This window comes from Haemorhous mexicanus, chromosome 12, assembly GCF_027477595.1.
Source record: "Haemorhous mexicanus isolate bHaeMex1 chromosome 12, bHaeMex1.pri, whole genome shotgun sequence".
NCBI lineage: Eukaryota > Metazoa > Chordata > Aves > Passeriformes > Fringillidae > Haemorhous > Haemorhous mexicanus.
In genome coordinates, this window is record NC_082352.1 from 19,886,795 (window position 1) to 19,904,045 (window position 17,251).

Below are 17,251 nucleotides of genomic sequence, written 5' to 3' on the forward strand. Positions count from 1 at the left end.
AATAAAATACATTACTTAAAATTAGGGGGATTTTTGAAGCCGCTGCTTCCGCTGGGAGGACACCTGGAGTCTGTGTAATGCCCAGGAATGGGAGAGATGGGGATGGAGAGGGAGTGGGGGACACCAGAGCCCCAAACAGGGAGAGATGGGGATGGAGAGGGACTGGGGGACACCAGAGCCCCAAACAGGGAGAGATGGGGATGGAGAGGGCCTGGGGGACACCAGAGCCCCAAACAGGGAGAGATGGGGATGGAGAGGGACTGGGGGGACACCAGAGCCCCAGACAGGGAGAGATGGGGATGGAGAGGGACTGGGGGGACCCCGAGAACCTCGGACAGGGAGAGGTGGGGGTGAAGAAGGAGTGAGGGGACTCCCAGAGCCCTGGGCAGGGAGAGATGGGGATGGAGGGGGAGAGAAGGAACACCCAAAGCATCGGTGACATCCAGGGAGGGGAGAGATGATGATGGAGAGGAACTGGGGGGAGACTCAGAGCGCCGGGCAGGGCAGGGCTGGCGATGGAGAGGGACAGCGCTGGGGGCTGTTGTCACCCCTAAACCCGATTTGCTCTTTTGGAGCTCACACATCAGCAGCAGCGAGAGCTCTCGCAAGGCAGGGCTCTCGCTATGAGGTTAGAACAGCAGTGTTAATCTTTTCCTCAGTGTTTACAGAGCCAGCTCATCCGTGGGGCGGGTGGAAGGCGGCCAGCTCGCCCGAGAACGCTCTTTATTAAAAAATATGGACTTGCGGTGCTTTTAGTGGTGACCCCGGAGCGCGTCCCGCATTTTTGGGAGAGGGCGGCTCCGCGCCCCCCCGCTCCCAGCCCCGCACCCGCGGGAGATGGGAGGTCACCGGCCGCCTTCAGCAGCACCTGGGGGAGCCCCTGCCTGGGAGAAAATCCCTTGAGAGGGTTTAGGGGGTGATTCTCACCCGATCGGGAGCCTAAAGGAGCCACTCAGCCCCTCCTGCCCGCGGAGCGCAGGGCAGGACGGGGCAGCTCCGCTCTGCGCAGCTCGGGGAACTTCCAAGGATCCACCTGTTTGTTTGTTTGTTTGTTTGTTTGTTTGTTTGTTTGTTTTACCTAAGGAAGACACGGAGGGGGATGTGAGCGCCTCGCTCCGTACCGGCAGGCAGAGACTGAAATTCCGGGCTGAGGGAGAAACGGGTGAATGGTAGAAAAATTAGGAAAAAAAAAAAAAATATATAAAACAAACTCCTCTCAAACCTCTCCCTGCTACCCTCGTCCTTGTAGAAACTGCACTTGTAGCAGAAACACCAACACGGAACTGGCTCATTTCTCCATCCTGCTTATCCCAGCCCGTGGGAAGGGAGGATAACTCCTGGGAAATCGATGTGGGTCCCGCACAGGGGGCCGCTTTTGCGGACAGATGCGCGAATTTCTGCCGGAGGTGGGGGACACAAGAGCCCATCCCTGCCTCGCCTACCTGGGTGCCCGTGGGGTAAAAAAATTGAGGAATGTGAGGGAATTGCGGGCGGGAGCCCTGGGAGCGGTGCGCAGCTCCCCGCGCTGCCTGCGCGGCTCCGTCCTGCCCGCGCTCCCTGCGCGCCCGCCCTCGCTCCCCCGCCGCCAAAGCGAATTTGTTGCATTTCCTCCATTGATTGTTTAGTCAGAGGTTTTGCCAACTTCCTGACGGTTCGTTTTCTGATTCTGAAAAAAAAAAAAAATCCCGAAAAAAAAAGAACCGCATTTCCTTTTTGACTTAAGAGGGAGAGAGAGAGAGAGAAGCGGAGGCTGGGGGCTGGTGGACGCATCGAGCTGTATGTACTGGACTTTTTCTCTTCCCTCTCCCCGTCCCGAAACCCTCCTCCTCTTCCTCTTCCTCCCCTGCGAGCCCGGGGTTTGCAGCGTCCCCTTCTCCTCTCGCAGCTCCTGCCCCGCTGAGCTCCGCTGGTCCAGGGACGGAGCCAGAGCAGGGAAGCGGCTCTGCGGAGCTGCTGCTCCGAGCTCTTGGGTTTGCTCCCTTCTCCTTAAATTGCTTTATTTTTTTTTATTCTTTCTTTTTCCTGTCTTTTATTTCCCTTTCCGTGCCCTATGCTTGCAGTTCTTGTGGCTACGACAAGGGATCCAACTGCAGAAAGAAAAGTAAACACGGAAATCTGTCCCACTCGCCTTTATTTGCTTCGGGTTTTCTGTTGTGGGGTTTGTCTGAACTTGGTTTACTATTATTTAATTTTTTTTTTAAAGTAGCAAAACGCCCTTTGCATTTTATTCCCAGCTCTACTCTCTTTAATCTCACTGCTTAAAGTATAAAAACTCTACAAGAACCATGCAGTTAAAAACCTGTAAATCTTAAATCTGTATCTTTCTCATAGTTGATTTTTATCCCTAATCTTGCCATACCAGAATCTGCTTAAAATCGGTGGTGACGGGGTGCAAAGCTTGGCATAAGCAGAGCAAGTTTTATGGAAAATTATTGTCTTTCCCGTCCTCCCAGCCCCTTTTCTAAACTATTTTTGCTTTGGCCGATATTTATCATTTGAATCGGCAGAGATTCAGCTCTGGCTGCAGCACGTCTGGAGCTGCAGAAGTGCAGGGCCCAGCCCCAAACCCCCCCGAAATCAGCCGGAGCTTTGGACCCAGCCCTGCAGAAATCAAGCAGAAGGAAATGCTGGGTACGGTGTAAAGAAAATATATTCGGGTCACAGAGAATGGGGCTTTGTTCTGCTGCAAGGGGCACAGGGCACGGCAAAATCACAACTGCTTGCCTGATTCCGGGGGTTTCACAGGGAAATCTCCAACCACCTTCGATGGGAAATCTCAAACCATCTCCCAGTTAGGGCCTGCTTAGGCAGTCAGTCCTAAAGCTGATCCTAAACTGCCTGGGCTCTGTATTTCTAGGAGCGCAGGGGTAAGCTGCGTGTCTGCAGCTCTGACCAGGGATGTGCGAGCATTCCCGGGGATGTGCCCGCACCGAGGGAGGTTTGGATGCGCTGCAGAAATCAGATACGGGCAGCTGGAGGCACGGACAGATTTCTCCCCAGTCTGTCCCCTCTCTCGGTGTCCCCAGGTGCGAGCCGAGCCGCGGGGAAGATGCTCAAGCGCCCCGACCACGCCTCGGGGAGGGCGATTTGCGCATCCCGGGTTGTTTTCACATCCCTCCGCACCAGCGCTTTCCTCCTGCTAGGAAAATCTCCCCGCGGGGATCACAAATCCCAGCCGTGCACCCAAACAACCCCCAAACTCCCCCTTCGGGGACCGCGAGGCATCCCGAACATTTGCGGCGGGGTTTTGTTATTCCGGCACGGCAGGAGCGGCTCCGAGGAGGCTGGAAAAGCCCGGCCGGGACCGCTGCGAGGTGCGGGCTCTCCATTAGGTGGCATTGGAAGTTTGGTGCTGGGACAGCCAGAGCTGCCCCTGCCTCGCCTTTGGGAGCGTATTTATCTTTTCAGCACTTGTTGGATACTCGCGGCGGAATTTGCTTTATCAACGGGCGGTGTAATGGTTTTATCGGGGAAGAGAGACCCTCCCCCGTCCCCTCGCGGACAATTAAAGGCGTTATCAAAATAATTGGTTGTTGTACAAAACTGAAAAACCATAACAACGTAATGAATAGACAATTTAGAATAATGTAGAGCAGATATAGATCATGGATGTATAATAATGTATAATGTAGAGCAGATATAGATCATGGATGTATAATAACATATAATGTAGAGCAGATATAGATCATGGATGTATAATAACGTATAATGTAGAGCAGATATAGATCATGGATGTATAATAACGTATAATGTAGAGCAGATATAGATCATGGATGTATAATAACGTATAATGTAGAGCAGATATAGATCATGGATGTATAATAATGTATAATGTAGAGCAGATTATACACAGCCCTTTCCTGTTTCCTAGAGGTTCAAACACCTGAGAATTCAGCCGCGCCTTGCTGCACTCACCGGCAAAGGGATTTTACACACATCTCGTGGGGGTGTTGTCTGCTGAGCAAAGAAAAGATGAAAATAAGAAAAAAACCCCTTTTTTTAGTGTGTACAACACGAAGTAATTCTGTTCTGAGGGATAACGGATGCAGTTTCAAATAGTAAAAATAATAAAAATTTCTTAAAAAATAAAAGTGGATATTAATCAATTAGGAAAAATATTTTTCTGCTCACTGCAGCTTTGTGGGAGTTCTGCTTTTACATCTCATTCCAGCAGTTTTTGTTAAATTAGAAAAAAAAAAAAAGCCCTTCAACTGTTTTTTTTTTTTTTTTTTTGCAATGATAGAGATCGTTTTAATCATAGGATAATGAAGCTAATTCAATTTACACTGGTGAAATCTCATTAACTAAATTAGAGCCAGCCCCTTATTTACAAGGAGCAGAATCAATCTCAAACTGTTTGCTATTGTTTGGTTTGTTTTGGTTTTTTTTCCCCCCTGACTTCTCGCTGTCGTTTAATTTAAAGGGCAGACTCCACATTTATCCTCATTTGGGGAAAACATTCTAAAGAATTAAATCTGGATTTTGATTTCAAGCCACTGTGTTTGAATGGCTTTAAAACATCCTGATTATTTAAAACCTCCTTATTATTATTATTTAATAATAAGAGCAGTATTATTTATCAGAATTATGACTGACAAACTGTACCAGAAATGCTACCTGAAGATTTATATGTAATTAAATATAGACATGTGCTAATGGCAAAATATATGTTAAAACAATTATTTTGTTTTATCTATTAAAAAATTATTTTAGTCAAGAAAATTTTCTTACAGTTCAATTTTCACCCATTTTTGCATTCCTTACTGTGCCTTTCTTTTAATTTTCAGAGAAAATGTTCAAAGCCTGATGTGTTGAACTTCTTTTAATGATCCTTCCTCCACTCCCATGGGAGGGAATATTCTGTTTATTTTGAAAACTGATGTTTTCAAATCTTTTTTCAATTTTTTTTTTTTTTTAATGCAGAGGGCACATAGTTTTGTTTCAAAGTGTGACTCCAAGATAATTAGTAAAAATGTATCATTTTAATAGCTTAGCTTTCTAGACTCCAGCAATAACAAAATGAGTTGTTTATGTCTTTTAAATGTAAGTTTTAAATATTGTCCCTGTAATATCCACAAGAGCTCAAGAGGGTCAGTGAATACCAACATTTATGTTGATTTATCTGAAAAAAAAAAGTGATTCAGCTCTTGGGAGCCCGTTGAGAACATCCCAACCCAGTTCTGCAGCAATTAACAACAACGATGGCTTAAATTTTGGGGTTTTAAAGTCATTTTTGCCCCTTGCACAACTGGGACACACACACACACAAACCCATCAATTTCCATGGCTCATTCCATCCATTTTTGATGGAAAGTTGGAGAAATCCAAACCATTTTCCCGCCCTTGCCTCTCGTTTGCAGCTGAGAGCAGAAGAGCTGAGGCTGAACCCAACCCAACCCCGCCGGGGCGAGCTGGGGCTCCCAAAATTCACATTTCAGATTGAGCTCGGCTGAATTCTGAGCTCGTCATCCCCCTCTGCACGAAGGCACGGGCACGTTCCCATTCCCAGCTTTCTCCCACTTTTTCTTCCTCTCTTTCTCGTTTTTCTCCAGGGCTTTCCCCAAGGCTTTTTTTGTTTTTTTCGGGGGTAGCAGCACCAACCTCCACCGCGCCGGGGTTTTTCCCTGTGCACTAACAGCGATGTCACCATCCCGAGCTGAAACAAAGCCGGGCTTTATCTGGGGACAGAGCAATACGAGAATCCAGGAGAAATCAGAGAGCAGATCTTAAACAAGGAGAAATCGGTGAATTTCCATGAAAAATCAATGAGGAGCTGGAATGATTTTTTTTTTTTTTTTTTTTTTTTCCCGCCGTGGAAGAAAACTGATATTAAAGTCAACAAGCTCCGAGCTTGCCCCAGTGTGTGGAAATTTCGACATCCATTACCTGCTTTTGACCTTTAGCAGGGCAGCAGAAAAAGCAGCGCTCAAACCCTCGGCAGCGGCACAGAGTTTCTCTTTCACCCACGAAAACCAGAGGGGAGAAATTCAAATTAATTTCTTTTCTAGGATTAGAAAAATTCTTTTAAAAACCACGTCCACGAATGACCAACGTGGTTGTAGGAATAAGAGCGTTTTCGTGGCTTTTTTTTTATTTTTATTTTTTTTTAAGGTTTGCTCGCGGCTGAAACTCCTGGAAAGCTCAGAAGAAAAAAACAAACAAACAAACAAAAAGGGGATGTTAAAGCCCTGGGGGTCAGGTTACCCTGCTTGCCTGTTCATCACCGCCTCCTCTAGGAATGTTTAACCACATTTTAGGGTCCTCGCAGGCTGCGAATTGTTTGGGAATTGTTTGGTCCGACTGCACTCCCTGACGGCATCAAAAATGCGCAGCATTTTGGGGAGTAAGAGATCGTGGGATGAGGCTTGGGACATTCAAATTGTGGTCTTGGGCAGCCGTGCAAGTCTAAATAAATACTGAAAAACTGCAGGGAGAGCTCTGCACGGGCTTCTAGCTAAAGAAAAAGCCTACTAAAAATTAGGGAGTATGAACTAGGAAGGGCCGAACTCTGCTTTAAGCTGCACTAATGATAATTACCTCGTGGTAATGAGTGTGCAGGCCAGTTTTAAATAGCATAAAGACGGTGGCTCTGTGTTTTTGCCTTCAGAACGTTTCAGCAGGAATAGATCCCTGGGATAATCCTATAGAAATTCCTACGGCTCTGACCTGATGCTTGATTTAGGTGGATCGGGGCTTTAGGGTGGCTCTTCCTCATCACTCCTGGCCCCTCTGAGGCATTTTTTTGCCTTGTTCACGGTTTTGTTAAAAAGAGATAGAAACCACAGGCTGGCTGTGATGCCATCCCAGGCTCACATCCACCTTCCAGCCTTGGGAATGTTTCAGTCTGATGCCTCCAAAGCAAAAATCCCCTGACAGACAAATCTCTCCACACAAATATAGGGGGATGAAGCATTACCTGATGAATGAAAGCAAGGAAAGGACTTCTTGCCCACGATTAAAAAAATAAATTGGTTTTAAAAGAACACATTCCATTTATTCAGTTTGGAGTTTGGCTGAGGTTTGTTATAAAAATAGTGCTGTAATTTTTTAAGAAACATTTTCTGTTTGGATAGATTAACTGTACACGCAGGCACTTTAGCTTTTGATTCCTTTCAGTAATAGAGTAATATTCATTGCTGGCATACAAAAGTCCTCCTAATAAAAACAGTTTGGGAAATCTTCCATGCCAGACAGATAAAATCTCTTTGAAATGTCGGGGGGGTGATGAGCAACAGTCAGAAAATGGGATTTTCTCTGCAAAAGCATCATCACCACTGGCAGAAATGCATCTCTCCAGTGCTCTGCTGCAAATTCCTGGGTTAAAAAAGGCATTGGGGACTGATATTATTCCTAGTTGATTGCTATAGCCAGCGTTTTGTGTATTTGGGACAAAAACAATTCAGGAGTCACATCAGTGTGGGAGCATGCCTCCCTCTCTGTACTCTATATCCGGGGCAGATGTGTAATTATTCTGGTACCAAGCAGAATCCTGGCACATCCTTCCCTGCCCACCTTGTTCTTTGGGTTCCCTCAGGCTCTCAGAAAGCTGTTTTGCTTCCCTTAAAGAGTGGGAACAGGCAGAGTGAAGCAGCAGGGCTGGGGAGCCAGCACAAGGGATCCTCTCCCCTCTGCCTCTGCGCTCACCTCCGAAACAGCTCCTTGTGCCCATTGCCTTTCATCTCTCTGTCACAGGTTTCTTGCAATAATTCCTCTGCTGGCCTGGGAACCCGAGAAGTTCCTTTCTGTCATTTTGTGTCTGTTAAATCAGGGCAAGGTTCATCTGAGTTAAATTGTCATGGCTCTCTGAAAATCCCCACTCCCCTGAGCTGAGGCTGCAGCCCTGAACCCCCGCGCCGCTGCTGTCAGCTCAGCGTCAGCAGAAGCAAAAATTAAAACAGAGGAGAAAAATAGCAAAAAACTGGAAGAAACAAATATTGCTCCCATTTTCTGTGTCAGAGGGTAAGGGCCAGCCTGGGTCCATGTCTTTGGCCCCCCTCTCATTGATCCAGGCCACAGAATTCATCCCAAGCCCAGCACATTTGTACACACGGGGCTGTTACTGGTCCAGGTTTTGTTTGTATTTGTTTCTGCCTTGCAATTTGCTTTTGTAAATCCTGAACCATTTCTGTGCTGTTCATTTCAGTCCTTTTCAAAGTTGGATTTTGGGTGTTTTCCTTCTCATTTTTGGTGTTTTTACTCCAGTGCCTCCGTGGATGCGCTGCCAACACAACCGTGAACGCACCCAAAACTGAAGGTTCAATTTAGCAGCTCACTGCTCTTTTGACATTTTAATTTCATCTCCTTTTTTCTTCTCTTTTTTTTTTTTTTTTTTAAGAGAATTAGTGGTAACTTAATCTCTCATCAAATTCCAGGATTTTGTCTAATTCAATTATGCCTATGGAGGCTCTTTTCTTCTTTCTTTGGCTTTACTGAAGTGACACAGATGATTGTAGATCTGTTTCTGAGAAAATCCAAATATCCAAATCACCCTGGAATTATCTGCATTTTTGTTTCTTTGTGCATGTCTAATAATATCTCTCATAATTCTTCAAGACTAGAAAGTTCTTATCTTTTTTTTTTTTTTTACACATTATTATTATAGCACTTTAATGATCACTTGCAGAGATTGGTAATTTGTTCCCACAGCAGTGGTGATGATAATACTAAAAAATATTAGGAAGCAGCACCTCTGTGCTTTAGACTTCCTTGCCATGTTCCCTGTCAGCTTGCATCCCCTTCTCCTCATCTGTGGATAGAAATAACCTTGGGACTGGGAGAAAAGTGTGTTTCTCATAAGAGCACAGGACAGGAAAGCCTTTTCTTTAAATCAAAAGCAGTTGGCTGCTGCAAGAGCCTGGAGGCAGAAACTCTGCTGCTGCTGTTGATGTCTGTCAGCCTCTCCACCTGCCCACAGGCAGAATTCTCTGGGGTTAATACCGACCCCAAAGTCCTTACTTTTAATACTGCTCTAATCTGAGGCCTGCTGCAAAGCTCGGTGCTTTCTGTGTGGGAACAGCCCGTGCTTTCCTGGAGGCTGGAGGGAGCTGCCTGTGGCAGTGGAACGGGTCATGGGACATTCCCCAGCAAGGCCCTGACCTCCAGAGCTGCTGGTGCTGGGAATTCGGGCTGGGCTTTGCCCACAGCCCCTCTCCTGGAGCTACACTGGAGCTTTTTAGGGGTCTGTCCAGCCTGCTTCCACCACCATCCTCTCCTCCACCAGGCACATCACAGGGACAGCAGCAATGCCTGGATGCTCGGACCATTTTGGCTTTTCCCTCTTGGCAGGGAATTTCACCAATTTTCCTTCTGAAACGTCCTTTTGTGGCCAACTGTGGAACTGAGATTCTCTTCCCTGGCACAACTCTTTCTTTCCTGAGTAGGTGGGAAGTCTGTGTGTTCCCCAAGAGAATAAAAGGGATCATCCCCCCTTTCCTTGTAACCAGTAACCCTCGTGGGCTGAAATACAGAGTTTGGGTTGGGAAGGACCTGAAGTTACACGACTCTGGGAGAGGGGCAAATGGCACCGTGGTCTCTGAATAAAATAAACTACAGGAAAAAACAAGGAAGCCTCTATTTGGACTAACTGGAAATTCCACAGAGCGCTATCCCCTCCCAACTTTGTCTACAAAATTATTAGCTGTGTCCCCTACCCTTCTTCCTAGAAACGTCCTGGCCTAGAGGGAGCAACAGAAGCCTAATTAAAACATGACTTTTGGTGCATTTATACAAGCAGCACTACTGATTGAGTTGTGTTTTTCACAGTAAGACAGAAAAAGGGCAAAGATTGAGAAAAATCCTTTTCTCCCAGAGGTAGGGGATTTGGTTCTTGAGGAAACAGTTGAAGTTTTGGCCTTTCCCTTCCATTTTCTGCAGCCCCCCAAGTGGTCCCACAGCATTGCTGGTGGTGCTGCACTGGAAAGTGATGTGACCCTGTGAAAACTGGTGCTGTTGGTTTTCCACAGCTTGGCTCCAAAGTTCCCAAAGACGAGGACGGACACGTTGGGAACGCCGGGAATTCCGGCACTGGCGGCCTCGCGTGCTCTGCAGGTGGATTGGTATGTGGAGAGGTCACACCTCACCAACTTCTTAGGCCCCTGGTGTGAAAGATAAAGCCATCTGGTCACCATTTGGCAGCTGAAATTGTAATCACACCGTTTGGCCCAGGAATTGCTGGCAGCCACCGTTTGAAGCCGTCCCAGATAGGGATCGAGCCGTCCCACGGAAGCCGGGGCGCTGGAATTCATCTCTCCTCATCTCCCTGGCCCGCTTTTCACCTTCCCCGATTTATCTCCGCAGATTCCTCGTCCCGATTGTGAACTTGGCAGCGGCTGTTCGGCGTGAACAACCCCAGGGCCACTAACCAGGAACACCTGCTGGTTACCCGGAACGGGAGGAGAAGATGGGCATCTCCAGCGGAATTCCAGCGCGGAATATGGAAGTGTTTAAAGGAAGACCTTCCCCGCTCAGGGTAGCGGAGATCTGAACCTTTAAATTGCAGCCATTCCCGGCCTGACGATAAGTAAATAAACAATTCACAGCTGCGAGGGCTAAACACAGAACACATCTATCTCTGCGGGCCTGATTGCTGAACGAGTAATTAAGTGCGAAATGTGAGCCCTCAAAGTCACCGGGAGATGATAAAGGTCTCCAGTTGTAAATTAGCTGAACTCCTCGATTTTAACCCTTCAGGAGCCCTTGGGTGGCACTGGGTGCCTCAGCGTGACTCCAGTGCAATTTGCATGCAATTATTCCTGACATTTGCCCCTGGGAATATGGAGCTGTTATTTTAACAAATTAAAGAAACAAGGAGGGGAGCTGCTTTGTCTCTTCTCGCTGAGCTAAGGCAGGGCACCCTCGCAGCCCCAGCTCCTGGCTCTGCCACGGCGCTCGTCCATCACATTCCCGCTGTCACCGTCCCTCCTGGCGATAGCAGAGGTGTCACAAACCCAAAATGCATTGAAGCCCCTGCTCAGGCTCTGAGATAAAGGCTGGGATGGGCAGATATCCATCAGTGCCTCCAAATTGTGCTCGTTCAGGATTCACCTTGAGAATCAGGGTGTGATGAGTGACCACAGATTGAAGTATCACTGCTCGTTAAGTAATTCATTAAAAGGGTTGTGGGGTTTTGCTTACTTGGGTTGTGGCCGTGGTTTTGGATTTTTTTTTTCTTTTTTATTTCTTATGAATGAAAACTTCAGTTTTTATTTGATAATTTATTTTAAGGGCTCGGCTCCTGCAATTTTATGACTAAAATCAATGCATTTTCACATGCACAAATAATTATTTTAGCACACAACTAAAACTTTGTCAATGTCCAACAAGCATCCAGTTTTCAACCCGATGGACTGCTAACTACAAGATAAATAAAAATAATTCAAAGTTGGATTTTTAAAATAAATAATTCTTGCACCATCCAATGATTTTTGAGTGCTGGATACCAACTTGGCAACTTCTAGGCTTGATTTACTTGATGGAGTTTTTCTCCTTAGATGATTCACAGGCCTAGATGATCTGTGTGATGCTGGAGCTGGATTTGATTGGAATCCTGGACTGTGATGCCATGGAGGGATGGATCTATGGATCTGGATCACACTCAGATCCCTCCACAGTTAATTTTTATGCAGACAAAATGAATTCCTGGGCTCTCTGGTGAAGGGAGAAAAGTAGGGACTGACTAACAGCAGGACCTCAGCTTCCTTCTCACTGAATCACGAGGTTTATTTGGGACTGGCCCCATTATTACAAATTTCTTCAGATTTAACTCCCAGACTTTCACTTTTCTCCTGTTCTGGATCAGCTGCTTTTATTTTACAGCTTTTCCTGGAGCCATGGCAGGAGCTGTGCTGGAAATGGTGCCGTGGGAGTCTGCATCCCAGGTCAGGAGACCAGACATCAAATCCCTGGTGCATCTTGGCAGCTGGGAACGCTCCAGCAAACCAGGAATGCTCCAGCAAACCCTGCCAAGGCAGCTGCTGGGAGCACATCACCAGTGGTGCAAATGGTAGGTGGGATCAGAGGAGAACCAGCCAGGGACCTCCTGGTTGAGCAGAAGAGCCTTGTCTCTCCCCAGTCCCAGAGAATCCATAAAAACCACTCAGCTTCACACAGCTGCTCTTCACAGAACACGGCTCATCCTTTTTAGATCCTTCTCCCAGTGGGAACTGGGCAGGGAGACAGCAAACCTTCAAAGCCCAAGCTGTGAAGGAGCAAGAACACTCCCAGAATGTCCCTTCTAAAAGGGAGCCTCCCTCTTGGGTTTCCAATGCTGTCTTTGTTACCACCCTTGGTAACCTTGCTAGCAAAGAGCTGAGTGTTATTAGAAAACAGCTGAGCATGGGTGGGAAGACAAGAAAACAAAAGGAAATGGAAGTCCTGGAAATTGATTTTCCATTTGAATCTGTTATTTTTTCTTCTAATTTTTAACAAGACGTTTTATGAAGCTCATTGCACGTCTATCTATTTTCTTTTAGGGTGTGTTATCTTTTGTGACTTAGTTTAGACTAAAATAAACCTCAGTTGCTAATTAAGGAAGAAATGGAAATCCAAAGATTTGCTTCTCATCAATGCCAAGACGTAAATCCTTTAATGCTCTGGGATTTTGCTCTATAGCTCTAAATTTCCCATTGGTATTTAGTAATCTGCTGATTGCATTTACTTTAATTCTTTGCTCTTCAGAGTGTTCATGTTGAGGCTCTCACAGTAGCTCCGAATGTTAAGGGCAATGAGTTAAAAGCTGTAGAGGTTTTTTTATTAAATTCCAGCTCTGTTTTTCCTATTGAGTTCCCAACTACTGTGTTATATCACACTAATAGGAGTTGTACTCTGGCTGGACAAATGGCAGCGTGTTGCAGTGTCCTGGGGGAGCCATGACATCATTTTTAATTTGCTTATCTGGACTCGGAAAAAGAGGAGGGTGTTTGGTGAGAAAGTGGACTCGTTTTTGCTCCAGCTCACCTCTTCTTGCTGTGACGTTATGGGAACTGTGTCCCTGTGCAGGTTACACCCACTGGCTACTCCCTGGAGCTCTCAGACGTGCCCATTCCAGCACCTCTGAAGGAGTGGAGGGATTTAATGGCCCATAAGCCCATTTTCCCATTCCCTAGGAACTGAGGAGGACAGAGCCACCATCTCCTTTAATGCACCCCTCATCTCTTTGCCTGCAGGCTGAGAGAAGCCAAGGGAACCTTCCAGACAGTTTTGTGGTTGGATTCCACAACCAACTTGACACTGGGATCAACAAGAGTAGGGACTGGGGAAATTCTTTGGAGCACCTTGGATACCTTTGGCTGTGTTTGGACTGCATTAGCTCAAATAGGATTTGATTTTTAATTTTTATTTTTCATTTCCTCATTCCAGCTGAGACTGGGAAAGGTGTTTTATTCCCATGGGAGCTGGAAAAATACTTCCTAAGAGAGCTCATCTAACCTTTGCTGTGGGTGTCTTATGGAATGAGGACAGGAGACAGGAATTTTAGAATAAGACAGAGCTTTTAAGTCATATCATTCTGAGTAAATAGCTTACATACAGATAATGTTGGATAAGTAGTTACTAAATCAGTAAATGCTTTTCTAATTTGACCCAAGCTTTTAGCATTTGCTGAAATCATGGCTGTGTCTTCTCCAGAAAGATAATTTTGACATAAAGCCTTTAATAACTCTGTAGAACTCAGCCCACTGGGAAATTTTATTTTCCCTAAATGAAGGTCTGGCCATTCTGTCCACTTGTTTTGCAATGAGAACCTTCAAAATGGAAGTGCAACAGCATTTTTTATCATTTATTTACGTATTGCACTCATTCCAGAGAATCACTTGTGAACTGTAACTTGCACTTGCACTTTCCCACTCCTATCACAAACACACATTTAGTTAATCTCACTGATGCTCTTTTAAGCTTCAAGTCCCAAAATTTGGATATTCAAATTCACTTTATCAATTTGCATAAACTAGGTTTGAAGAAGGGGACCAAAGCTATATTTTCTGAGTGATTTGGGAGGAGAGAATCAGTCTCAGTAGCTCTCAGTCCAACCAGTGCCATAAGCTCCTGGACACCTGGAACAGCTGACTTGGCATTCCAAAGGCGAGTGAGGACCAAAGGCTCCAGCTCCCTGCAGTGGGAATGACCTCACAGCACGAGGAAGACCTGATTACATCACAGAGATAACCTGTTCCCTTAAAAATAGCAAGGTCAGGGAGGCAATAAAGCTGTCAGCGTGGCAATCACAGCTTGTGTTCCACCAGCTCCCCAGCCTGGGGAGCTGCAGGGTGGGGACCTCACAGCGAGGACGGCCACGTTTGGGTAAACAAAGCCATGGCAATACCCCAGTGCTATTGTCTGCTCAACAGCTCTATTTGTCCAGTGGTACTTCCAGGTTAGCTCCTCCTAGGCCCATAAAAATCTTGGTTTTATTCTTTTCACTGTTCTTTTTTTTTTTTCTTTTTATTTCCCCTGGATGCAATGATAGATGGAGTGCCCATAAAAACCTCGGGGCTCCACGTGGGACATCCCCAAGCTCCGAGCCAGGTGTGGAGCAACTGGTCATGGAACAGGCTTCCACCCAGGCCTGGGCTTGGCTCGAGCCTCCTGCCCACTCACTGGGGTGCCTCACTCTTTGTTCACATCCAGCTGTGGGAATATTTCCCACCAGAGGCCCGGCCAAGAATGGAAAACCATCCAACCTCTGCAGCCTTGGGGGGTGCTGGTGGTGCAGGTGGCAGCACAGCCCAACATTCTCATTGTGCTGGGCTGCTTGGTTTTCAGCAAAGGAAGATGTTGTGAAGGGTTCACATCCTGTTGGTGCCTCAGATACGTTTCAGCTATTGCTGTTTTCCTTTGGATAACGTGTCCCTTGGCTCAGCCTCCACTTCAGCTGGCCTTGGACAATGGGTCAGAGTGATGCAACTGATTTGGGGACTTTTGGACATAAGTGTCAAACTGTGAGGTTTTGATAAAGATTGAACATGAGCAAAGCAGTGTCCAGGGATAAAACATTTCTTGTTATATCCAAAATGAAGCATAAACTTGTGCCACTGATAATATATAGGAAGGCTTTGTCTGTTAAACACCGAGTCTCCAGCAAATTTTGGTGAAATTTTTGATTTTTAAGGTACTTTTCAGCTTAAAGCCATGTCAGGGGTTGAGCTCAGAGATGAGAAAGACCAAAAGAGGCATTGGCCTCATGTGAGTGAAATGTGGCTGCAGTCAGAGCAGCTGCCACTGCCCTGCACAGCTTTTCCCTTCCTTTGGTGGTGGCTCAGCGTTGCACTCAGAACAGCTCCAGAGAGTTAGAACCTGAAATTCCTGACATTTACATCCACCTCCTCCCACCTGGCCAAGAAATCCAATTGGAAATGGAGCTTTAAATCCAAAGTTCCATTGCTGTTGAAAAGGAAGTTAGAGATGGGATGAGATTGTGAACAATCAGGTGGGATCAAATTGGGGTTGACCAGAAAATTTAGTTGTAGTTCAGGGAAAACTTTTAGGAGTTTTTAAGGTATGTTTGCTACTTTGCATAATATTTTGTTATCTTTTCACACTTCCTGATCGTGATGGGACCCCAAACCCAGAAATAATGTGAGATGAGGCTGTTTCCATGGACTGTTTTTGTTCTGTACTGGAGGGGAGAAAACCCGTTCTTGCAGGATTTTCATCTCAGAAAGAAATAAGAAAAAAAATAATTTTTGAGCGTTTTTCTAAATGGAATAATTAATCTGAAGATTGCCTATCACCAAGTCCTAATTATTTGTTGATGTTAATTCCATTGATTGTCCACAGGTGAGTCAGAGTCCTAAGGCAATGAAGGAATTTAATTGGAATGATTTTTCAGGTTTTTGGGTCTATTTACAGGCTGTGGAATGTCCATTTGATCAAGTGCCAGAATGTGAAACTGAAACACCAGTGTTTTCTTCTTGCTATTATTGGAATCTTCTAAGACGAGATTCCAATGTTTGAAGGTGTTCACTGCAAGGTTTTGGTTCTTTCCCATCAGGATTTCAATGCTGATACATAAAATATTAAACCCAGTGTTGGCCACCTTCCTCTTCCATTGAACTCAACGGGGATTGAATTCTTTGATTTCAGCCAGGACAATGTTTAGCACTTCTGGCTGCCCAAGAGACACCGTGGTCCAGCCCCCTGCTCTGGATCTGCAGCCTGAGCTCCACAGGTGTTACCAACCCTTCCCGAGCCACCCCTGCTCTGGAAACAGGAATTTCTCTCTTTTTCTGAACAAATTGTGGTGACCTGACACACGACTGATGAAGCTTGGGGCTTCTTGGGAGCAGCCCTGTCAGGATGTTAATTTTTGGGATGATAACGACGTTTTTTAATGAAAGGGAGGGGTTTGGCCTCCAAGGCTTTGCCTGGGGGAGAGGGTGTGAAGGGGAGCAGCCCCTGAGCCCTGGGTTTGCCATGCTGGCTGGAGGGCGTGAGAAGAATGGGGTTTGTGCCTCTGCCAAGCCCTTCCCTGCTGCTCTTGGAGAAACCAAGCTGCAAAAAGCTCTTTCCTGCAGAGTGTCGCAAGGACAGCCTTGAATTTGGCTTCAGGAAATGGTTCTGTTCCTTTTTTTTAACTGTTTTTTTTTTTAAATCTAGCTTGCTCCACATAATTATAAAATAAAGATATGACTTATTTGGATCTGTTGCATGGGGCATGAGACCTACATCACCTACAGGGATGGTGATGGGGTGGCGATTTGTCTGTGCTGGAGCAACCAGTCAGCCTCAGTTTAAATCCCTTTCTTTCATCCAGTGCAACAATAATATCTTTTGGACAAGGGATTTTGGAAAAGCTGAAATGTTTGCTTTACAAAACAGACATAAAATTTCTCCTTCAAGGTGCTAAATTTGTGCTGAGCTGGTCCAAAACACGACTGCATCTGGCTGTGTCTCGTGTCTGCCACTAAAAAAATGTCCTAAATTCCAGACAACCTCTGGGGCTTTGAAATAAAACTCATTAATCCTGCATTTGAATTTAATATTTGAAATTTTATCCTAATCTTTTTTTTTCTTCCACATGAATTAACTTTAGAATACTTGGAAAGGAACACAAGGGTGGGTTTTTTTCTTTTTTTTTTTTTTTTTTTTTTTATTTTGAGAGAGAGAGAGAGAGAGGGAGAACATTCTTAACAAAGGGTATAAAATTAAACTAAATTTGACCTCTGCCTTTAGCAGATTTTCCACCTGGTCTGTGCAGGAAATCAACCTCAATATAGCAGCTCTTTCATAAGGAATAACATACATGAGTCTGTAAGTG

The 17,251-nt window shown here is 45.7% G+C and overlaps 2 long non-coding RNA genes across 2 annotated transcripts; both read left to right on the forward strand.

Annotated features, from left to right (window-relative positions):
* The first annotated feature begins 1,601 nt into the window (after window positions 1-1,601).
* Window positions 1,602-16,962, forward strand: LOC132332821 (uncharacterized). Its single transcript, XR_009487990.1, has 3 exons — window positions 1,602-1,776; window positions 10,297-10,519; window positions 11,815-16,962. It is a non-coding gene; the product is annotated as an uncharacterized LOC132332821 (long non-coding RNA).
* Window positions 1,783-4,116, forward strand: LOC132332822 (uncharacterized). Its single transcript, XR_009487991.1, has 3 exons — window positions 1,783-1,970; window positions 2,508-2,631; window positions 3,027-4,116. It is a non-coding gene; the product is annotated as an uncharacterized LOC132332822 (long non-coding RNA).
* Window positions 16,963-17,251: the final 289 nt, after the last annotated feature.